Source organism: Anolis carolinensis, chromosome 4, assembly GCF_035594765.1.
Source record: "Anolis carolinensis isolate JA03-04 chromosome 4, rAnoCar3.1.pri, whole genome shotgun sequence".
Taxonomy (NCBI): Eukaryota; Metazoa; Chordata; class Lepidosauria; order Squamata; family Dactyloidae; genus Anolis; species Anolis carolinensis.
Window position 1 is genome coordinate 180,968,437 of NC_085844.1, and position 24,781 is coordinate 180,993,217.

Genomic DNA, 24,781 nt, shown 5'->3' on the forward strand with positions numbered 1-24,781 from the left:
GTATTCTCGATGTTCAGTGAGAGGCCAAGCTTCTCGTATGCTTCTGTGAAGGTGTTTAGAGTGGCTTGTAGGTCTTCTTCTGAATGCGCACAGACTACGTTGTCATTGGCACATTGGAGTTCTATAACAGATGTTGTGGTGACCTTGGTTTTGGCTTCCAGTCTGCTGAGGTCAAATAGCTTGCCATCTGTCCAATAGATGATTTCCACTCCGGTGGGAAGCTTCCCATCAATAAGGTGAAGTATCATAGCGATGAAGATGGAAAATAAGGTAGGGGCAATAACACATCCCTGCTTGACACTTGATTCCACCTTAAATGGGTCACTTTGGGAGCCTTTGCTGTCCAAGACTGTTGCCATCATGTCATCATGGAGGAGCCGCAGGATGTTCACAAATTTGTCAGGGCACCTGATTTTTTGGAGGATGGTCCAGAGAGCGCTGCGATTCACTGTGTCGAATGCCTTTGCAAGGTCAATGAATGCCATGTTCAGAGGTTGGTTTTGTTCCCTGCAATTTTTTGGAGCTGTTGTGCAGTGAAGATCATGTGCACTGTTCCTCTGGAGGGATGGAAGCCATTCTGGGATTCTGGGAGGGTGTCTTCTGAAACAGGGAGAAGGCGGTTTGCAAGAATCCTTGCGAGGATTTTCCCAGCTGAGGTTAGAAGGGAGATACCGCAATAGTTCCCGCAGTCTGTTCTATCCCCTTTCTTGAAAAGAGTGATGATGGTGGCATCCTTGAAGTCTGCTGGGATTTTCTCGGTCACCCACACCTTTTCAATGAGCTGGTGGAGTTGTTGTATCAGCTCAGGTCCACCTGCTTTGAAGATTTCAGCAGGAATCCCATCAGGTCCGCTGGCTTTGTTGTTTTTTTGTTGGCTGATGGCATTGCTAACTTCTTCCAAACTAGGCAGAGCTGCAAGCTCATCCCTGGTATGTTGTTGCGGGATTTGTGAGAGGGCCTCTTCGACCACATTGGAGCTGCGATTCAGCAGGTTCTGGTAGTGCTCTTTCCAACGTAGTGCAATTGATGTTTTGTTCTTCAGAACTTTGGTTCTGTCTGATGAGCGTAGGGGCTGTATGCCATGGTTTCTTGGTCTGTAAATGATCTTTGTGGCTTTGAAAAATCCCTGAGCATCATGGGTATCTGCAAGGTGTTGGATTTCTTCAGCCTTCTTTGTCCACCAGATGTTCTTGAGTTCTCTGGTCCTTCTTTGGACCTCAGCTTTTGCACTGGCATAGATCTTTTTCTTGGCAGCACAGTTGGTGTCTCTCTGCCATGTTTGGAAGGCTTTCCTTTTGTTATCAATTAGTTGTTGGATCTCTTTGTCATTATTGTCAAACCAGTCTTGATGTTTTTTAGTTTGGTATCCAATGGTTTCTTCACAGGTTGTGATGATGGAGGTCTTCAGTTTGTTCCAATGTTCCTCAACATTTTCGGGGTGATCTGTGGGCAGATGATCCTTGAGTGTTGTTTGGAGAAGAGCTCATTTGGAGAGCTCCTGAAGGGCTTGGGTATTCATTTTGCGCCATGTTTTTCTTCCTTGGAGTCTGTGTTTGGGGATGATCTTGATAGCCATCATGGATCTGATTAACCTGTGGTCCGTCCAGCAGTCATCAGCACCTGTCATGGCTCTTGTGAAAAGCACATTGTGGCGGTCTCTGGCACGTGTAATTACATAGTCCAAGAAGTGCCAATGCTTTGACCAGGGGTGCTTCCATGATGTCTTGAGCTTGTTTTTCTGGCGGAAGAGCATGTTGGTGATGACAAGGTTGTGCTCTCTGCATTTGGTGAGAAGCAAGATGTCATTCGAGTTGCTGTTTCCAACCCTGTCTTTTTCTATGATCCCTGGCCACAGGTCGGAGTCCCGTCCGACTCTTGCATTAAAGTCCCCCAGGAGGATGATTTTGTCCTCCTTAGGTATCTCCGATAGGATGGTGTTCAGCTGACAATAAAATTTTCCTTGATGTCTTTGTCAGCATCTAGTGTTGGTGCTTAGGCACATATGATGGTTGCCTGTTGGTTTTTGGCAAGGTTAATTCGGAGGGTTGAGAGTCGTTCACTGATGCCAGTGGGTGCTTCAGTCAAGTGCTTCACCAGGTCATTTCTGATAGCAAAGCCAACTCCGTGTATTCTCTGCTCTTCTTCAGGCAGTCCCTTCCAGAAGAAGGTGTAGCCTCCTTTTTCTTCCTTCAGCTGTCCCTCTCCTGCTCTCTGGGTCTCCTGAAGGGCTGCTATGTCGACCTTAAAGCGTCCCAGTTCCCTTGCAATGTTAGCAGTCCTGCGTTCGGGGCGTTCGCTGTCAGTGTTATCCAACAGTGTCCGTACGTTCCATGTTCATTTCTCTTTTTTGGCCGCAGAGTGGTGACCCCTCTGGACGCGGCAGTCCAGTCAGGGATAAGAGAGGCAGACTATGTTTAGGGCACCTTTTCTAGCCCCTTTCCCATGTGGGGTGAGCAGAGTGAATCCTAAAAAGGGCTGCTCAGTCATGGATACAGCTGCCGGACTACTCAACTGCCTTGGTCCTTGAGGTAGAAAGACTGAGTCCATATCCACCGCCCATGTGCCAGTCTGTGACTAGGGGCTTCCAGATTTCACAGTCCTGCCCCCGTCGCCACTCGCTAATGGCCATGGGACTTTTTTGGTTTGTTTTATTTTTCTTGGAAGACGTCTGTGTGTGATTTTTTTTAATGTGTGGAGGTCGGTGCACAGCCGGTCAACACACAGTCTTCATAGAGTGAGGTCCCAGCAGTGGTGTGGTTAACACAATGAGAGTGGCTTCTCAGTCTGTTGCAGCCTTCTTCTGCCTTCACAGCATGTTATCCTCCGCCTGCTCCACCATTGAGGTCTTTGGGTCTTCAGATTGTGCTTGGTCTGGAACCTCCCCTGCAGCCACTCCTGGGAGTGCATGACTCCAGTGGTTGTGCCCACAGGTTCATCAGAACACGCAAGCCCCCTCACCACAGCAAGGTGACAATCCATTGGAGCATTTGATTGACAAATAGAGGAACAGAATGATGGATTAGTTAAATCTTGATGGTTTCTAGTTTTGTATTAGGAAGAAGTCAATTTGTGTCAAGGACTCTAAGATGCCCAATAGAACTACAGGCAGTCCCCAAGTTATAAGCTTTGGCTAGCATAGGGAAGGGTTAATATCCCTTTGGTATTTGTTTTGCTGTCTATCCCTTATTCGGAAGATTTCACCTCACTTTCTGTCCCTGTGATAATTGGATTTTGAAAAAAATGGCTTGTTGTGGAAGCAATGATTAGTGATTAGGCTTCAGTCGAGACATCTTTTCTCCATGATAACTCTTTCAAGAGTGAATTTCCTTTCTAAGGGCTAGATTTCTCTCACTTCTTGTAGTCTCGCTTCCATTCTTAACTATGAGTCATTTCTAAATTTGATGTCTGTAACTCACTATATACTATTGTACTATTTATTAAATGTAGGCACACATATCCTCTTTCACATACATTAACACAATTTTAAATATGCACTTTAGGGTGAGATTTTAATTGTTGTTGTTAGATATGAATGAGAGATTTCCAATTTACCTTGCATAAACTTCTCAGCCCTACTCTGGATAAATGACAGGTGGATAGATCAAATTAAGGAAGCCACAACCCTGAATCTGCAAGACTTGAGCAGAGCAGTTGATTTAGGGTGATTTGGAGGTCTCTCTTTTATAGGGTTGCTGTAAGTCCAAGTTGACTTGACGACAGTTTTAAAAAAACAACAATGTCTCTGTGTGCCTGCTGTGTTTCATTTAATATACAATTATCCCTATTTGGGATGTTTCTGGTGCTCTGGGATAAAGGCCAAGAATAGATCAATCCATTTCATATGAGCCTGTTTCTGCAAATGTACTTTTTATATTGAGTCAGTGGGAATCTAATTTCATTATTCCAGGAGCCTCTCAGAAAGCAAAGGCCAGAGTGATTACAAAGAGCCAAATCTAGAGAAACTAAATTAAGGGAGAAACATCTTTTTATGTTTATAGGAAAGAGATTGTGTCCAATGTTTCTTTATGTATTTCTATACGGTTTGAGAATCAAGCGACTCCATCTTTTTCTTGAACAAAATTGTGAATCAAAGATAAATACCCAGGTAAATAATTTATTTTGATTTCACTTAGGCCCCAATCAAAAAGAAAATATGTTTCATTTGATTTTTAAGTATTGATACATTAGTGCCCATAATATGTGCATGTTCACTCCTAAGGTATTAACTCAGCTGCAACTGGAGATATGTTACAAAAACCACAAGAGGAAATGTTCATTTTTCCAACCCTTATAAACCTTTCAGTACCAATTAACTTTGAATTGAAAGAAACTTACGTTAATCTCCAATTAATTTTCACTGAGTGATATTACATGTCATTCCCCAGTCACTGTGTCAGTATGTTACTTTCATATATTGGTCAAGTAACCATCACTTTGAAGAACATTCAACATTTATATGAATTCTATGTTCTTTAAAGAATATGATATTAACATTTTTGAATTTGCCTTGCCCCAGACAATTATATAGAAAAGAAGATAACAAGAGGTCATTGAATGCAGGAGTCTCAATCATGAGCAAATTTTCTTAAAAGGCAGTGTCTCTTCATTTAGAACATAAATGAATTCAAGTTACAAGAAAAGAGATTTCACCTAAAATTAGGAAGGATTTCCTGATGTTGAGCAATATTGATTCTATGCCTTATTGCATATACCCATTTATTAGTCAACCTCATATATAAGTTGAGGGAAGTTTGGGGGGCCAAATCATGCATTTTAATATGAGTCATGGATAAGCCAATAGTCATTCTCAAAGAGGAGAAAGCACCAATGCCACTTCATGGAGCCAGCCACCTCTAGTCTTTGCCAATGTCATTTCCAGATCCAGGCATTCAAATAGGGCAAAGGTGGTGCTATGAAGGACGAAGTAGAGAGGAGTCATTGCTTCTTTTAGGTTCTTCTAGGATGGACTAAGATCTTCCCTTTTACTACCTTACTGAAAAAAAGAATAATTTCCTTTTTGATAAGCATCAAGGTATGGTACTCACATTGAGTTGTTGATAAAGTCAAATTAAATTTTCTGGGTTGACCTTTTGACTGAAATTTCCAGACTTAGACATGAGCATATAAGGTAGTTGTAACTAGTGAGTATACATATGATTAGAGGAGGGAAATTCCAGCTTCCACATAAAATAGCTTTAGAAGCACTTGCTTATAAGATTAAGACAAATACAGACTAAAATAATTGTGGAGAAAAATCACATACATCTAGTGAACACCCTCCCAAGCAATCCTTATGATACCAAACAGAGTAAAGGCTTAAGGTTTTTTTGCCCCTGCCTGGCCTCAGTGCTTGTCTAAGGGCAGAGTGAAAAACAACAGACCTGTCAGCCCACTGCTGGTCTTTGAGCTCAAAGCTAAGACAATGTTTTAGGTTACGGGTTATGGAATTATTTAATTAAATGCCATATGCGTTGCCTAGATTATCAAAATATGGAGGCAAATTCATATTATTGGATAGGATGGCCATTTGGTTTACATTATAAATGAACTAATTAAGGATTTTTAGCTTGCAATAATGTTCATATTTTTGAACTGTTGGTTTGAGAACATTTTTTTCTGATTTAGGAATATTGACTTTTTGTAAGCAAGTTGTTTTCAAGCTTTTTTTTTTTTTTTGCCTCATGTGGCTTGCACTGATTTCTGAAATATCAAGGGTCCATGCCTCATAGACCAGAAACTAGATTACAAGGCTTACTATGTTGTGGTGTAAGTAACTGTATTGGGGGTTTGTATTTTAGCATTTTTCTGTCAAACAATTGTCTGAGACAATTGCAAAAACAATGTGCCCTGAGCAGCATGATGGGTTGTTTTTTGGAGTGGAGAGAGAGGTGAGTAGATTGCAATGGCAAGAAAGATGAGCTAGGAAGCTTCTACAGTTGGCAGGAGACACAGATTGATACCTGATACTGGGGGTGTTTATTCTGGCTCTATATCCCACAGTGGACCATGCTTCTGCATGTCACACAGAGGCAATTTAACATTTTCCAGCTTCCGGCTTCATGAGGGTATGCTCAATTCCGGCTACAGGGGGGAACTGCCGCTTCATCGCCCACTTCTGACACTGAGACCTTGATGGTAGTACTTCTTCGTTCCTTTTCACATGCAGCTGGAAGTTTTATGGTGTCGAAAATTAGTTAAATTAGACTCCCCGCATAAAGCAGTGCCTAATTTTTCTACTTGACAGATGCAACTGCCTTTCAAGCTGCTTAGGTCAATAGCGACCTAGGCTATTACTGGCTATTAATGGTCAGGAGCTCAATCCAACCCAAGCTTCGATCTCATGACTTCTCAGTCAATAGTGATTTATTGCAGTTGGCAACTAACCAGCTGCACCATAGCCCGGCCCAGGGAGTTCTGGTCCTTAACACAGGGAAATCAAGTCAAAACAATTTAACTCCACATTAAACCAAAGCTGAGGTATTGTATTTCATCTCACTCTAGTTGCCATTATACAGGGTGTTTGAAAAAGAACTCCCTAGTGTTAAGTATAAACACATTAAAACTAGGGAGTTCTTTTTCAAACACCCTGTATAATAGTTGCACCCTGCTCCTTTGGGTCTTAATTTTGGTATATTTAATGTTTTTTTTTGCATAATATTCACACCTTTTTATTCATTCGCCTGTGTGCCTGTGCTCCTTGAAGCTATGGGACTTCCCTTGGCTGGTAGCAATCTGGCAATGGTAATGGGGACAGGAAAGATAAGGAGATGGCCCACTGCAATTGACCTGGTTTCAGCATGACTGGACTTTCTGGACTCTGACCTTCCGCTACTACTGGTATGAGATGGACTACTTCAGATTGGACCCAGATTTTGTGGTACATGTAGATTACCCGCAAACATACTTTCCAACTGTCTCAATTCATCAGGGCTAGTTTCAATTAAGCCTCAGTAATCCCACTTTCTTGCTTGCTTTTAAGGGAAGCAACCAGAAACTACCTTTATCCGGCATCTACCAATGCCCTTGGGTACTGGTTAACTGAATGTCCACTGTACTATCTTAATCCGGCAATGCATGAATTCTGTAAGGTTGAAATGGGGCAGGTAGAACCTTGTGTAGCCTCTCCTGAGCACCATAGAAGAGGGATGAATGGCTGATTGACGTGGCAAGAGGGGGCAGTGGGGAAAAGGTCTCATTCAGATTTATGACAGGTTTATGATAATCTCCTGAGTTATACACAATTCTGCCAGTGTCAAATTTCTGCTGGGACTCCCACATGACTTGAAGTAGCTTCATAAAACTAAAACTCATTTCACCAATCCACTACCTGCTCTAGGGAAATGGAGCTGTTGGTAGATTTCTTGAGTAATTTGATGTATATGGGCAATGATTCAGATTTTCCCATGTTTAACCACTGTCATCCCACCAGTGCTATATTTTTTACTGCTGAAACAAAATGGCTTCCTCGCCATCACTTTTCGGTGAAGTTTTTCAGTGAAATGAGGAAACTTTGCCACAACTAGGCCCAGTATTGTTTTGCACATGGCTTCAGCTAGTAAATCTCAAAAATTCAGTGAAAAACAAGGGAGGTCACACAATTTTAAGGTTTGTTTACTTCTGCTATATAAAAAGGATAGTATCAAAGTTTTTTGGAGAGACTAGAACTCCCAACTTCCCTCAGTTAGCAAGGTCAGGCAGGCTAAGGGGCTTAGGGTGCTGCAGTCAAAACAAAGGCAAATTTTGTAAGCTTTCATGTGCAAGTGTAATAGATAAGTGAGCAAATAATATCAGGTCAAATGTGTGTCCAAAGGAAACCCATTTGTGTCAGACAAACTGATGAATTTGCATTCTAGTTTTGTATTTTTTAAAAGAATTGTTTGACATCCCTGAGAACATCTTGATAGCAGCAGAAATCTTTGAACCAGTTCATCTAATTCCTAATATGCAGAGCTCCTGGAGGGCATATATCCCTAGCCCCTGTGGTAAGCGGGACGTTCCTGCCCACCCACCAACGTACCTCTACAACATGTGTTCTCTTAAAAAGTTTTACTGCAAAGCCTTAAATATCTTTAAAATAACTCAGTAAAAAGAAACCTCTTTAAATGTATAACAGATGCATAAACAGACCGCGGGCAGAGAACTGTCATCACGCCTCCGTAGCTGCATTTTCACCTGCTCATGTGGTGTACACCTGCAACATGTTAGCCAGTAAGGCATTGGTTTTGCTGTGTCTCCTTGATTCAAGGGTGGGCTCACATGAAGGATTCTTCATCTATGATTTAGAAAAGAAACAGCCCCTCTTTCTTCTCAATCAGATGAGCGATTCAAGGCTAAAACAAACATGATATCTTAGATTAATTTAGGAACTGAGTGGTTGCCTTTCTGAAACAGAGACCTCCCTGCTAAAAGTCTGTCTTTATCCTGAGGAAAAAGGCTTCATTGCTGAATTTTGATACACATACAAGGGATCAATAATCACACACAGGATATGTACATTTCTGCTTAAATAAACAATATATATTAACGGAATAATAACATGTTTATACTAAAATGATTTTCAACCAATAAAATTTCAAACAGTTTAATATGAACAGTTTTGAAATATCTGTATTTTGGTTGGTAATCTTTAGAAAATAATGGCAAAATCAAGATCTAGGGGTGCATCTACACCACATGTGTCAAATTCAAAGCCCATGGGCCAAATCTGTTCCTCCTGGTCATTTTATGTTAACCCTCCAGATGCTGGACTAGAATTCCTATATTCATCATTATTAGACATCCTGACTAGAGCTGACGGGTGTTGTGATACAATAACATCTGAAAGGCTACAGTTTGTTCTGTTTAGTAAGGTTTGAATTTAGATACAATATTTCTGGATCTCATGTCTGATGTTAAAATGTCCTTTAACTTTTCCCCAAATCCAGAGCCACAAGTGCTGTTGGGTTACATTTCCCATTATCTTCAGTCTGCATGGCAAATAATAAAAGGTGATGGGAGTTGTCAATAGCATCTAGGAGTCCAAACTGGTTAAAAAAATTGAAGAGTATTGGCACATCATTGGATTAAATCAGGGGTCCTCAAATGTTTTAAGCAGGGGGTTCAATGTCCCTCCGACTGTTGGAGGTCCAGACTATAGTTCAAAAAACCAATTCCAGTGAACAAATGAAAATTTCTTATTTGTTGTGCAGAAAAAACAACAATGAAAACAACAATGAATGCGCAATACAATATTTAAAATGATGAACAATTTTAACTAACATAAACTTGCCAGTATTTCAGTGGAAAGTGTGAGCCTGCTTTTGGCTAATGAGATAGTCAGATTAATTAGGATTGTTCTTGTTGTGTGCCTTCAAGTTGTTTTAGACTTAGGGCAACTCAAAGGGCCCTTCCAGATAGGCCCCAAAATGTAGGATCTGCCTGGATTTTACCTGAAGCATTCAAACAACACCTCAGGTAAAAGTGAATTAATTCAGGACAAAGCAGGTAAATCATGCTTTGCCCCGAATTAATTAGAATACCCCATTTGATTCAGGTCTTCCTGAAAGGCCCGGGTCTAATGAAGTATTTGGCTGGTGGGAAGTAACTACCAGGTAGTACCCACAACCATCTCGCTTCTTCAGGTGCCCACCTCTTCATCCAAAGCCCACTAAAATAGCCAAACTTACTGGGGTGCCATTACGGCAATCTTGGGGTCTTCCTGGTGTGTAGAAATGATGCACAAGGAGACTGGGGGGGGGAGGGAAAGTAACTCCTTGCCCCCATCTCCTGACATGTCATTTCTACACATCAAGAGGTCTCCAGGACCACCATAATGGTGGCCCAGTAAGCTTTTACAAGTTTCTGGGCAGTTTTTTTTTGGGGGGGGGGGTTTGGGGGTGGCCCCATGCCATCTTGGTAGTTACCAGGATGGTATGGGGAAATCCCAGTTGGGGGGGGGGGCAGTTGGGTTTAAACTATGTCTGAAAGCACTCTACAGTTTAAGATGGGGGTAGGTAAATGATCTTGGAGGGCCACATCTGGCCCGTGGGCCTTAGTTTAGGGACCCCTGGATTAGATTATATTTGATGTCTACATCTAGATGTCTGCACTCTTTTAAGTGTAGACATCTAGATTTCTGATAGATTAGGGGAAGGTGTAACAATTAAGCCAGTTCAATTAAGCCAGCTTACCTTAAGATCTCATCTGCAACCTGTAGAATCCAGATAATAAATTATATTCTTGATCTAAAGCCTGAATGCAAATCCAGAAATACATTAAATGTCATTTATGCTCTGTTGTATTTTAGATCACAATTTTTACATCCCACATAGTAGTACTGGAGATCTATATGAGGATTTGGCGTCAGGCCACGGTAAGTCTTTAGTTCCCTTGACAGTTTTTCTTAGCATAAGATAAAAGATACAAAAGATGTTATACTATGCCAGCATTTTGGGGGGAAACATAAAAATTGCAAATAATTGTTTTTTGGAAACAGTGCAAACCCTACATTCAAACGTTGTCAGCATGCCCGGCAGCTATGCTTTTTACTATTAGGCCCAAAAATAACATTTTCTTAACAATTTTCCTGTTTCAAAGTACTAGATATTTTTTTGACCCAAGACAACTGGAATAGTGCAGAATCCTATAACAATCAGCTTGTGCCAAACATATGCTATACATATATATTTTAACACCTTTGATAATAATAAAAAATGCATGTTCCTAGCCACTTTCATTCAATAACAACATCCTTCGGCTGATGTGTTTTGTTTTCTTTTCATATTATTACGAACCTGTGTTTAATTCTCAGTGCCAGGTTGGCTTTTTAACCTCTCTTTCTACATTCCATTACTAATGTCTGATTAAGAAATTTATCCTTTCAAGTGCTATTTAAAAAATCCAAGAAATACAGTAACACAATACCATGGAAAACTGATATAATCTTTTCAAAACTATAAAAATTGGTCACCCAGAGGAACATCTGCATGGTAAAAATTTTAAACAAACTACAATGGAATCAGATAGCCTATAAAGAACCACACTGTGAGGGAACCCATTGGTCAGCAGGCCTTTTTTTGCTGTCATCCCAATATAGAAAGGACTATCTTTCTAAAGCCTATTGCTGCAGTGTTAGTTACTAGCATCTGGAACAAATTCTGGGATGGAACTCTGACATTTTTAAAAGGAAATTCAACCTTACAATAATCATTCCTTAAATCATTAATATGGCAAAAGAGCCAGATGTAAAAGCATGAAAATAAAATAAAAACAAATAAAACAAAACACACTCCCAGATCTCGGTCAAATCCCTAATGGGCATCTGTCTGTGTTCTCAGATCATTGGTTTGGTTGCTGTCAAAGATATTTTCCTTTCAGTATAAAACTTCCCCCAACCCTTTAAATCTATGCTTGTTGGGTTCATTATTCCCTTTCACAAAATAAGTCTGATTTAGCAGCCTTGTTGCATTTTCAATCTATTGCAAAGTAAGCATCCCTATAGTAGTAGTAGTAGTAGTAGATGAAGTATAAGAAGATTGCATATTTTAAAAGAAAAATTGACCCAATTGAATAAGAAATGTTTTTATCTAATCTGTTAATTCAGAAAGTCCAACATTTTGTCACTGAAAAAAATATAGGCCCCAGAATTTCTGAACCCTGCATAGAAAGAGTAATTTATTTCATTTCAAAATGAGCTCATTGTGATATCTAATATTTGGACATCATAACTTGGTAGTGGGACAAACATGAACAAATTCATGTGTCCCCAGTCCGAACATTAACAGAAGTACCTTTGTGACTCCCTCCTTCTTGCTGGCCAGATGGATGCCTCTGCTAATGTCAGAACAGGATGCCCATGACAGTCAGAAGCTCTGTGTTGATGATGATACTGAAGATGGTGATGGTCTCACAAAGTTGATGCCATCTTAGTACAACTTTACCATGTGGACACCAATGTGGTACCACAGCAGGTTTGACTGGATGTGTCTGGTTGCCTCTAGAGCCAGTCCGAAGTCTAGCATCCAGTGAAGGCTCTCTCTACATGAATTATAACAGTTGCATATGTGAAGAAGCATTCAACATGAATCACTTTCATGGGAGGATAGAAGTAAAGAGTCAAAATAGATGAAGAAAAAAATCAAAGGAATGAATCCATGGGGACTGTGCACTAACATGTTGTACAATAAAGAATGGGAGTATGAGCACAGAAAGTATTTGATAGCTCGCCAAGAAATTCAAAGGAGCATCAAGTAGGCTTGCAGAAAAGCTTATGTACAAATGTGAGAGGTATGAGAAGCAGACGAGGTTAACAATATGCAAGCATGAATGTGGGATGCCGGCTGACTGGGATGTCTTTCATATAATAGAAAGACAGCCGAGGGAAGTCAAAAGAATGAAAGTAGGATGCAGAAGGAACATGCCTTTTGGGAATCTATAAAAAAGGGAGGAAACAAAAAATGCCAGAACTTTATGTAACCTTAGATTTGTTTTTGTAAAAATTTAAGTGTAACTGTTAGGTGACAAACTCTCACGTGCAATCCTAGACTTTACTAAAATCATAAGCATGAGGACTTTCAAAAAGATGTACCACTCAATCCAGTCTAGTAATTTCAGTATGAGTTGTTTCCACACTAGCAGCATGGTGTGAAATTGCTATATTTTGTTCAGCTCATTTCATATCTTTATCAGACATGTTTCCTTTCATGTTTTCTATGTATTTTTTCCTCACTCAGAGCAGATTTATTTATTTATTTATTTCCAACATTTATATCCCGCCCTTCTCACCCGAAGGGACTCAGGGCGGCGTACAAAATTGGCAACAATTCGATGCCCATACATAATTAAAACAGCAATAAAAATCCAATAAAACAATTAAAACAATATAAAAAATATAAAAACATATGATTAAAATCCATTCCTCCAAAATCCTCGTGCTGTAGCCGTAAATCAGTCCGGGTCGTCATTATCATTTAATCTTCAAAAGCCTGGGCACATAGCCATGTTTTCAGGGCTTTTCTAAAACTCAAAAGGGTTGGGGCTTGCCGTATTTCTCTGGGGAGGGTGTTCCACAGCCGGGGAGCCACCACCGAGAAGGCCCTGTCCCTCGTCCCCACCAGCCGTGCCTGTGAGGCAGGCGGGACCGAGAGCAGGGCCACTCCAGATGACCTTAGGGATCTTCCTGGCTCATAGGAGGAGATACGTTCGGACAAGTAGATTGGGCCAGAACCGTTTAGGGCTTTATAGGTCAAAACCAGCACTTTGAATTGGGCTCGGTAGCATATCGGCAGCCAGTGGAGCTGGCTAAGTAGGGAGGTGGTACGCTCCCTATAAGCCGCCCCAGTTATTAATCTGGCTGCCGCCCGTTGTACTAATTGGAGCTTCCGGGCCGTCTTCAAAGGCAACCCCACGTAGAGAGCGTTGCAGTAGTCCAAACGGGATGTAACCAGAGCGTGGACCACCGTGGCCAAGTCAGACCTCCCAAGGAACGGGCGCAGCTGGCGCACAAGTCTTAGTTGTGCAAAGGCTCCCCTGGCCACCGCCGAGACCTGGGGCTCCAGGCTCAGCGATGAGTCCAGGAGAACCCCCAGACTGCGAACCTGTGTCTTCAGGGGGAGTGCGACCCCATCCAACACAGGCTGTAACCCTATTCCCTGTTCAGCCTTACGACTGACCAGGAGGACCTCTGTCTTGTCTGGATTCAGTTTCAATTTGTTCGCCCTCATCCAGTCCGACACAGCGGCCAGACACCAGTTCAGGACCTGAACAGCCTCCTTAGTGACAGGTGGGAAGGAGTGACAGAGCTGGACATCATCTGCGTACAGATGACACCGAACCCCAAAACTCCGGATGATCTCTCCCAGCGGCTTCATGTATATGTTGAATAACATGGGGGACAGTACTGAACCCTGCGGGACCCCACAAGTCAATGGTTGTGGGGCCGAGCAGGCGTCCCCCAATGACACCATCTGGGAACGCCCCTCCAGGAAGGACCGGAGCCACTGCAAAACAGTACCTCCGAGCCCCATCCCGGCAAGGCGCCCCAGAAGGATACCGTGATCGACGGTATCGAAGGCCGCTGAGAGGTCCAGCAGAACCAGCAGGGACACACTCCCCCTGTCCAGTTCCCGGCTTAGATCATCGACTAAGGCGACCAAGGCTGTCTCGGTACCATGCCCCGGCCTGAAACCAGACTGAGCCGGATCCAGAAAATCGGTATCTACCAAGAATGCCTGGAGTTGTGCGGCCACCACACGTTCCACGACCTTGCCCAAAAAGGGGAGATTGGAAATAGGCCGATAGCTATCCAATTGAGTGGGGTCCAGTGATGGCTTCTTCAACAGCGGTTTGATCACAGCCAATTTCAGGCTCGCTGGAAATATGCCTTCCTAAAGGGAGGCATTCACCACCACCTTCACCCACTCGGCCAGTCCCCCTCTGGCTTCTCTCACTAGCCAGGATGGGCAGGGGTCTAGGATGCATGTGGTAGCCCTCACCTCTCCAAGCACCTTGTCCACGTCCTCAGGCTGAACCAATTGAAACGAATCCATCAAAATAGGACAAGCAGGTGCTCTTGCTACATCCTCGGAGACTGCCGTTAATATGGTGTCAAAGCCAGAACGGATCAAAGCGACTTTGTCCGCAAAGAACCGAGCAAATGCTTCACAGCGGGCTGCCGAGTTGTCAGGGATCCCGTCTTGAGGGACGGGATATAACAAATCTCTGACAACCCGGAACAGCTCCGCCGGACGGTTCTTTGCAGACACAATATTAGCTGCAAAGAAAATGTTCTTTGCAGCATCTATTGCCGCGGCATATGCCCTAAGATAGGAACACAGCCGTGTTCGGTTTGGCTCGCTCGGCTCTGAACGCCACACACCCTCTAGTCCCCTCTTCTTTCGCTTCATCGCTGCCAACTCCTCGGTGAACCAAGGAGATGGTTTAGCTCGGGTACTTGAGAGGGGACGTTCCGGAGCGACCGTGTCTATTGCCCTAGCCGCCTCCTTGTTCCAGAGGGCGACCAGAGCATCGACAGGGTCACCAGCCGAGGTGGCGGGAAATTCCCCAAGAGCCGTCAGGAATCCATCCGGATCCATAAGCCTCCTGGGGCGGACCATTTTGGGTCCTCCACCCCGGCTGAGGTTGGGGGGCGCAGTGATTCTAAACCTGATCAGGTGATGGTCGGTCCATGGCAAAGGAGCGATGGTGAGCTCCTCCACACCGCCACCTTCCTCCCATCCCTGGCAGAAAACCAAGTCAAGTGTGTGCCCTGCTCTGTGGGTAGGGCCAGATACTAATTGGGACAGCCCCATGGTTGCCATGGTGGCCATGAAGTTCTGAGCCGCACCGGAGGGAGTGGCCTCGGCATGGACATTGAAGTCCCCCAGCACAATGAGCCGTTGGGACTCCAAAGCCAGGCCCGAGACCACCCCAGCTAGCTCAGGCAGGGAGACTGTAGTGCAGCGGGGTGGTCGGTACACTAACAGAATCCCTAAACTGTCCCGGCTCCCTACCCTCAGATGAGCACACTCAAACAAGGTAGACTGCGGGATGGGGCACCTGGTCAGGGGGATGGACACCTTATAGACCACTGCAACCCCTCCTCCCCTCCCTCCAGATCTTGGTTGGTGCTTTGTCCTGGTGGACAAAGCTGGGTGAGGTTAACTCCCCCAGCCTCGTCCAACCAGGTCTCCGTTATGCACGCCAGGTCTGCCTGCTCATCCAGAATGAGGTCCTGGATGATTGCAGCTTTACCGTTGACAGACCTGGCGTTCAGCAGCACCACCTTCAGATCGGAGGGTCCGCCAACCTGGGCACCCAACTTTACTATGTCAGGAGGCCGTTTTAGATCTACAAGCACTCTATTTCTCACCCTAGGCCGAATTAAGTTATGCCTCCCTTTCCCATATCTCCCCCTCCCCTGGATAACTTCGATGGGGCCCCCCCAGCTGCTAAATGCACACCCTCTCCCTACATGGTCTACCATAGTTGTAGACTCACTTTCACACGTGAGGATCATATTACCACTGCTTCCTACTCCTACCTCCTTTGAGGGTTATACTGATGTTCTGATTGGAAGCAGTAGTATACTCAGCGTAGGAGTTAAGATGTTAATTTCTTTACCCCAACCCTATAAGAGTGCTCCAGTGCTGCAGTGTTGTTTATATTGTTATCTATGGATGGTAATTGCACTGGCCCAATGGCCTCTAACCATTGCCCTCCCTTCCCACCCTCCTATTTGCGTCCCTAACCCTTAATTAATACTCTAGCTACTAACAACTAACTACTAACTACTAGCTACTAGATTTATTTTATCATTTTGTGGGGCCAAGTTTCAACAAAAATAAATTATTATTTTTGAATCTGCAGTCTGAGCCCTGCCACATGCACAATGGAGGACCTTCTTATAGCAACACCTTGTGTTGTGACTGCCCCTTTGTTTTGTTTGTTAACTGGCGTCTGACTCTTGACACCTTCCATCTGCTAGGTCCTATCCAACAGAGCTGTAATCTCAGTTGTTTGTATCCAAATGATCAAGTCCAAAGACAGTGGAAGTAACCAAATATCTTCTGAAAACAGATAAAGTTCTACACATATATACCAGGACTAAAGGACTAAATTGAACTAACCAGGCAACTTCTTCAAACCAGAACTCAGGGGATCCATTTTTAAAACTGAATAATTAATCCATTAGCAACACCTGGGGAGGAGATTATTTCACCTCCCTGATGTTTCACAACCCAAATGTGGTAGGCACCTGTTATACCAGGGCTTGGGTCAGACTTGGTAAACCTTTAATGTCCATGTATAACTGCTTTCCAAACAACACACATGTGTGCATGTGCATGCAGACATCTCTCTGCATCATGTTGTTTTCATTCTTTGCAAAAAGGAAACCCTCATCCATATGTTGGGGCATAAGTGAATACCATTGATGGAGAGATTAGTGCCTTTCATTCTCTACAGTTCATCCTGGAACTGTGCAATAAATCAGGTATAGAAACAAACTCATTCCCCACTGTTTCAGAAACTCATTGTAGATTCTCCTATAAATATTTTCCTGGGTCTGATTTAATAATTTAATCCATGGAGGGACTTTGGGAGTGTGGCCTGGAGGGAGAAGTTCTCCCTTATCACCTGTAATTGTGGGGGAAAGCAATTTGCAGAGAAATCGCTGGTTTTGGGGCTCCAAACCTGGCAGAAAATTATCCACATGGTCCATTAATCTATTTCCATTTATCTTCTAGCCCTGGTGGGAGTAGCAGCCACAGACAGAGGCTGTGGTCATCTTAGCCTCTTTGAGAAGATTGCCTCAGCTATATGCTGAAAAACTCCAGATACACTGAAAAACTTCAGCTATACACTGCAGATAAACACTAAAGATAAAACCCCTCCAAGGACATTATAAATACATTTTAATGAAGAGTGAATATTTGAAATCTCCTTAAATTAAAGCAAGTTTTGTACTTCTCAACCATATCTGTTTAAATTTGATTGGAAAATTTAAAAACCAGGTGATTAGCTAGAGAAAATTTCACTTCCCCTCCTTCCCCTTTAATATTCAAACTTTTATAGTTCAGGTTGTTGAAGGATGGCAAAACATGGCTACCATGAAATTGAAAACAATTTATTACTAACTAGCTGTGCCCGGCCATGCGTTGCTGTGGCGAAGTATGGTGGTATGGGAAATAAAGTATTGAGGAATTGGTGGTAGTTGAGGTAAAGGGTAAAGGTTTTCCCCTGACATTAAGTCCAGTTGTGTCTGACTCTGGGGGTTGGTGCTCATCTCCATTTCTAAGCCGAAGAGCTGGAGTTGTCCATAGACTCCTCCAAGGTTATGTGGCATGACTGCATGGAGCGCCATTACCTTCCCGCCAGAGCAGTAGCTATTCATCTACTCTCATTTGCATGTTTTTGAACTTCAGGGTTGGTAGAAGCTGGGGCTAACAGTGGGGGCTCTCTCCGCTCCCCCCATTTCGGTCCAGAAGTTCAGCAGCTCAGCGCTTTAACACGCTGCGCCATCAGGGGATATTATTTCCTAAAGCTTGTGAATATACAATATTTCTGATTATTTTGGTTTTCTGTTGGAGGCAAGTATGAATGCTGGAATTAGGCAAAATTATTAGTATGTAATGGCCTTGCAGCTTTAAAGCCTGGCTGCTTCCTCCCTGAGTGAATTTTTTGTTGGGAGGTGTTAGCTGGCCCTGATTGTTTCCTGTCTGGAATTCCCTTGTTTTCAGAGTGGTGTTCTTTGCGATATTTTATGTACTTCTACTGTCTGTGGCCCTCAAAAAAAAAAGAAGATTTGCTAGCCTTTGGTGATGGGAATACTTTGTTGGGAGGTGTTAACTGGCCCTGATTGTTTCCTGTGTGGAATTCCCCTTTTTATATACAGTAGAGTCTCACTTATCCAACATAAACGGGCCGGCAGAATGGTGGATAAGCTAATATGTTGGATAATAAGGAGGCATTAAGGAAAAGCCTATTAAACATCAAACTAGGTTATGATTTTACAAATGAAGCACCAAAACATCATGTTAGACAACAAATTTGGCAGAAAAAGTAGTTCAATACGCAGGAATGCTATGTAGTAATTACTGTATTTATGAATTTAGCACCAAAATATCACGATATTATGAAAACATTGACTCCAAAAATGCATTGGATAATCCAGAACGTTGGATAAGCGAGTGTTGGATAAGTGAGACTCTACTGTATTCTGATTTCAGTGTTTTTGAATACTTGGAGCCAGATTGTATTCATTTTCACGGTTCACAGCAACATAGTAATAATAATAATAATGATGATGATGATGATGATGATGATGATGATGATGATGATGATGATTTTGGTAATCATTACCAAAAAAATAACCACCACTTGAAATGGAAAGAAAATTGTAAAGACCTTCAAAAGTGGAAACATTTGAAAATATCCTTATTCGGACGCATATCACTGATCAAGATGAACATACTGCCAAAACTGTTGCATTTATTCCAAAGCTTACCAATTATTCGGAATAAAAAAACTTTCACGGCATGGAAAAAGAAATAACTAAGTTCATTTGGAAAAGGAAATGAGCAAGAATTAACTATACAATCATGATGGATGAAAAAAATAGAGGGGTCCTTGGCCTCCCAAATTTAAAACTATATTATGAGGCATGTGTTTTAACATGGATCTAAGATTGGGCAACACTAAAGAAAGATAATATTTTGGCATTGGAAAGTTTCGACTTAAGACGTGGCTGGCATGGATACCTCTGGCATGGGAAAAGAAAGATCGAAAAAAAATTCGGAAACCATTTTATCAGATCATCATTAATCAGGACTTGGGAAACATATAAAGAAAGGATATATACAAAAACATCTTTATGGGTATCACCATTAGAGACCAATCAGAAAAAAAAACATTTAGGATGGACTAAGTGGGGCCGGGCTGTGCCGCAGGCTGGTGAGCAGCCAGCTGCCAGCTGCAACAAATCACTCTGACAAAGAGGTCATGAGTTCGAGGCCAGCTCGGAGCCTGTGTTTGTCTCTGTTCTATGTTAAGGCATTGAATGTTTGCCTTATATGTGTAATGTGATCTGCCCCGAGTCCCCTTGGGGTGAGAAGGGCTGAATATAAATACTGTAAATAAATAAATAAATAAATAAATGGCCTATATATAGATAAATTTTGATAAAAAAGAATGGAAAATACCAACTCAAATACCAAGAAGAGATAAAACAAAAGTATGATAAAATATCATGGTTCCAGTATGCCCAAATAAAAGAACAATTTGCTAAAGATAAAATAGTGGGTTTTAATGAGAAAGAAAATTTTTGGGATAAGTTAATGCAAAATGATAGAAAAGAAATTACTAAGATCTACAAAATACTGCTGGAGTGGTCCACAGAGCTGGAAACCGTTAAGAATTGTGCGATAAAATGGGCCAAGAATATTGGACACCCAATCAAATTTGAAGAATGGGAAAAGATTTGGAAAAGAAAGTTAAAATATACGTATGCCCTAGATCTTCAGGAAAATTGGATCAAGATGTTCCACCAGTGGTACATCACAACAAAAAAATTAGGAATTATGTACAAAAATGTTAAAAACAAATGTTGGAAATGTAACTTACAGGAGGGAACATATTTCCATTCCTGGTGGACATGCTCAGAAACAACTAAATTTTGGAAAGAAGTGCATGAAGAGTCACAAAAAATATTGGAAATTTTTTTTCAGATGAAGCCAAAATTTTATCTTCTAGGCCTAACAGAAAGCTTAACAACCTTTACTGAGAACGATGATATTATTTTTACCTTTATATCAACAGCCGCAAGGATAACCTTTGCTCGACATTGGAAATTGGATAAAATACCAATAAAAGGCCTCTGGCTAGAAAAGCTAGACAAAATCTATGACATGGACAGACTTACATATTTAATGAAAGAGAGCAGAGGCAAACCAATAAAGATGACCGATTGGAAAAAATATGAAGAATATAGAAAATTAGCAATGGACTGAAAGAAACAAAAAGGGGAAACCGGCAAACTTAAAATATGATGGTGACCAACAAACAAGAAAAGACAAATAAATATTCAAATATAACCAGGAAAAGTAGAAAACGGAAGACCAAAACAAACACTACCCTCATTACCCTTCCCTAACCAATTTTCCTTCTAAACCTCTTTTTTCTTCCTTTTTCTTTTTTTTTCTTTTCCCCCCCTTCGTCACGACACATCCTTGTCCCCCCTCACTTCTCTTTTCTCCATTCCCCACTTTTACCCACCCATGTTTCTTTTGTTTTTTCTTTTATGCAAGCACTTAAAATTTGAATAAAAATTATTTTTCAAGGTTGTGGGGTATTTAGTTTTGTTGTTTTGTCCGGTGCCATGATTTTATCACTCTTTTATATATATAGAAGATTGGACTACACTTTTGGACAAACCCTAAAGCTAAGAAGCTCCAAAATATAAAAGATTGTAATTACTAGCTGGCATTTCAAGAGAAGATAAACTAGTTGCAATATGTGAACACAGTAATAATATGACACCTGCTGCTAGAAAGTAAAATTTTGCTATCTGCACCAGACCAAGCTATTTCAACAGCAACTAATGTATGTTTGCTGTTTGTTATAATGGCTGTAATTAACTATTTCTAGTATTTGATCCTGCTGTCCCAAAATGTCATAGCTAAAGATCTTGGAAATGCTGCTGGAATTTTAAAAACATTTTTTTTCACACAGAAAAAAACCCAAAAGACATAATATCTGCATCTAAACAAATTTTAACAGCCACAAAACAAACTACAGAAAATCAACAAGAACATCATTTAACTTGCCAGATTAACTAAGGTTTGCCAGATGAATTAATAGCTCATAACGCTGAACAGCATTTGACTATCAAACTTCAATAAACAGGTTGTGTACACAGACAGGTGAACACAAATTCACCTTTAGAATGAGGGAAAACAAAGAATCTTATACAATACAACAGGGAGGAAAATGTCCAGGTTTTCAAGTTTTACCAAAATAAACAGAAAAAACTGTACAAGAAAGAAAATTTACACAGAGGAAATCTGAGTCCATTTCTGTGGAAATAACAGGGTAAAATTAAATTGACATATTGCTACTTTAAGGATGGCTTACAAGAAAAACACTAAGATTGGCTGGTATAAATGAATGGAGAACTCTGGAAAGATTAAAATAAATTAACTACTATTTTATGAATAAGGGTAGATTGATAAAATAAGTAAAAGGAAAATGAAATATAAAACCGAAATTACATGAACTAAACTCTAGACAAAATGTTTAAATTGATTGTACTAATATTATTTATGAGCGGATGGGACACTTAAATGATGGCGAAATAAACAAAGTATACTGAAAATGTTGGAAGACAATAAGATCAAATTAAAAAGAAAAATGAGGGATAATATAAGATAGAAATGCTTAATTTAAATTAAAAGGGAACACAATTTGGAATGGTAATAATCTAAAGATGAATGTATTAAAATTAATAGGAATTAAAATTCTAGTCAAAATGGACTAGTTCAATTTTTAAATGAAAAAAATGAGAAAGTGGTTAATAAAAAATAGTCTGGTATTACAATATTTAAAATGTCAAAATAGTAACAACAACAAAAGGAAAACACAATAAATGTAGAGAAAAGGAACATGTGTGTCTTTAACCCACTTCTTTCAATGAAAAACCCATGATCTGTTAATCCACTTCAGGTCATGCAAATACCACAATCTGTTAATCCACTTCTTTCAATGGGAAACCTACAATAAGTTAAACCACCTCTTTCAATGAGAAACCCACAATTTGATAAACCATTTAGGCCATGCAAACACCACAGTCTGTTAATCCACTTCTTTCAAGAGGAAACCCATGATCTGTTAACAAAGCACAATTGCAAGCAGTGCGAGCAAGGAGAAAAAATAAGAGAAGTGTAAAGCAACCACAATTGATATCCAAAGAACTTTTAACTGAGCTAAGATGTAAAAGAGACATGCACAAGAAATGGAAAAGGGAGGAAATCACCAAAAAGGAATTCAAACAAATAATATATATACGGGAAAGATTCATAAGGTTAAGGCGGAAAATGAGCTTAACCCTGCCAGAGAGATTAAAAACAATAAAAAGAAGTTCTTTTGTTATATCAGTTGAAAAAGGAAGAAAATGGAAATAGTAGGGCCTCTGCATGGAGAAGGTGGTGAAATCCTAACAGGGGAAAGGGAAAAGGCAGAGCTGCTCAACACCTTCTTTGCCTCAGTCTACTCCCAAAAGAAGACAGAATCAGAATTCAGGATGTCCTTAACAGATTTGATTGCTGAGCTAAAACTCACAAAATGAATTTCAACAAAGACAAATATAAGATACTACACTTAGGCAGAAAAAATAAAATGCAAAGATGCAGAATAGGTGACGTCTGGCTTGACAACAGATTCCACCTGAATATTAGGAAGAATGTCCTGACTGTAATAGCCACTGAGCAGTGGATCTCTGCCTCTGGGTATGATGAAAGCTCTTTGCTTGGAGGCTTTTAAACAGAGGCTGGATGGATATCTGCCAGGGATACTTTAATTGTGCTTTTCGTGCATGGCAGAAGGTTGGAATATATGGCCTTTATGGTGTCTTCCAACTCTATTATTCTATTAATCTAGGGCTAAGCTTTCAATAACGTACAGATGGGTGAACCATCACACATCAAATACTACACCTCTGACATGCATGGAGAAATTAAAGGTGAGTGGAGTCGGTTCCCACCAATCTTACAAACAGAACTGTCTGCAGATCCTCTGCCTATGGATTACCTATTAAATGAATCGTGTCTCATATGATGCCACCTGTAGGAACCAGTATGCAAAAGTGTCAGAGGAGGGGCATTTTTACTGTGTGATAAGGTCCTTAGTTGATTGTGAAAAAAATCAATAAAATAAGCCAATAAAAATTTCCAGATAATGTAGGACTCTAGATGGGATCACAGAATAATAACCCTTGGCCAGGCAAATGCTCACTCATGCATAGGATTACCATATCTCCCAGATAGCTGGGTTTACACAGAATTCTATAGCTGTAGTGAAGGAGTTTCAAGTATATGGACTAAGAGCAATTTGCCGAAGATTCAGTAGAATTGTAGCAGGAAGTTTATGTTAGGGCACATATGTGTGGCACATAGTTTTGTCTCCATAGCTGCTTCTCCCACCATTAGAACACAATGGGAAAATAGTTGACTGTGTCTCCACTGATACACCTCTTCTCCAGTGACACAAAAAAGACCATGTGGCAGATTGCCATCACTAGTGGGATTTAGAGGGGATTTGGTTAATTGTAGGTCAATAAAGAATATTAACCCTCACAATGGCCAAAACAATGTGTTACAAGTTGTGATTCACCAAAACAATTCTAGACATTACAGAATTGAAATTATTTATTGTGTTTAATTTCTCTGTTTGATTTAAACTCTTTGTGCCTGAGTAATATTTTATCTGTGCAGATGGATGATTTGGCTTGTCATGATTTTCTATATTTATTTCTTTGCCTTTGCATTACTTCTCATACAGAAATATCAGCTGAGAGTGCAATTAACATTTCATGTACTTATATATGCAACAAATGGAACACGAGGCTGAGGCAGACAAAATGCATTCCAGGGCCCTCTGTGTGTTTAAATGAACCAGTGCAGTTTTCACCCTCTCCTCCACCTAGATAATAACGTGCTGACTGAAAATGTCAAACTCAAGATTTAAGGAAAACATAAGGCTGCAATGCTGAGGGCAGAGATGTGAAACTGAAATTAATTATGGCTCTTAACATCCTCACGTTTGGGAGATTTTAATAAATGGTCGGCTATTTCCCTCCATATTTCAGTGACATGATATCAATTTAGGATAATTAATTTAAACAACTCATGGGAGATGGGTGCCAAAAGAAAACATGACCTGGCTATACTATTCCCACACTCAACAAGCCATGTCTTGCTTTGCATTGCCTTGGGATTGCAAAATTCCAAACAAGGCCATTGAAATTGATCAGTCTGTTTGGAATTAAATAATTCTAAATTATTGCCATGAAAATAATTACAAGAATTGTGCTATGGAGATAAACCATATTCTGTAATACAAACAGATAGTTTCAGATTTGAGGAAAGCAGTTTCTATTTTTGGTCTCATTCAAAGATCTCTGGAATGAACAGTACCTCCAAGTCCCATTCCTGCGAGGTGTCCCAGAAGGATACCGTGATCAACGGTATCGAAGGCCACTGAGAGGTCCAGCAGAACCAGCAGGGACACACTCCCCCTGTCCAGTTCCCGGCGA

General features: G+C 41.1%; 2 long non-coding RNA genes across 6 annotated transcripts in view; both read left to right on the forward strand.

The window, feature by feature from the left end:
* Positions 1–24,781, forward strand: part of LOC134298377 (uncharacterized) — a 165,673-nt gene that overhangs the window by 101,605 nt on the left and 39,287 nt on the right. The gene's annotated exons all lie outside the window — the stretch shown is intronic.
* Positions 9,989–20,816, forward strand: LOC107983218 (uncharacterized). The gene is made up of 2 exons (XR_010005421.1): positions 9,989–10,351; positions 20,293–20,816. It is a non-coding gene; the product is annotated as an uncharacterized LOC107983218 (long non-coding RNA).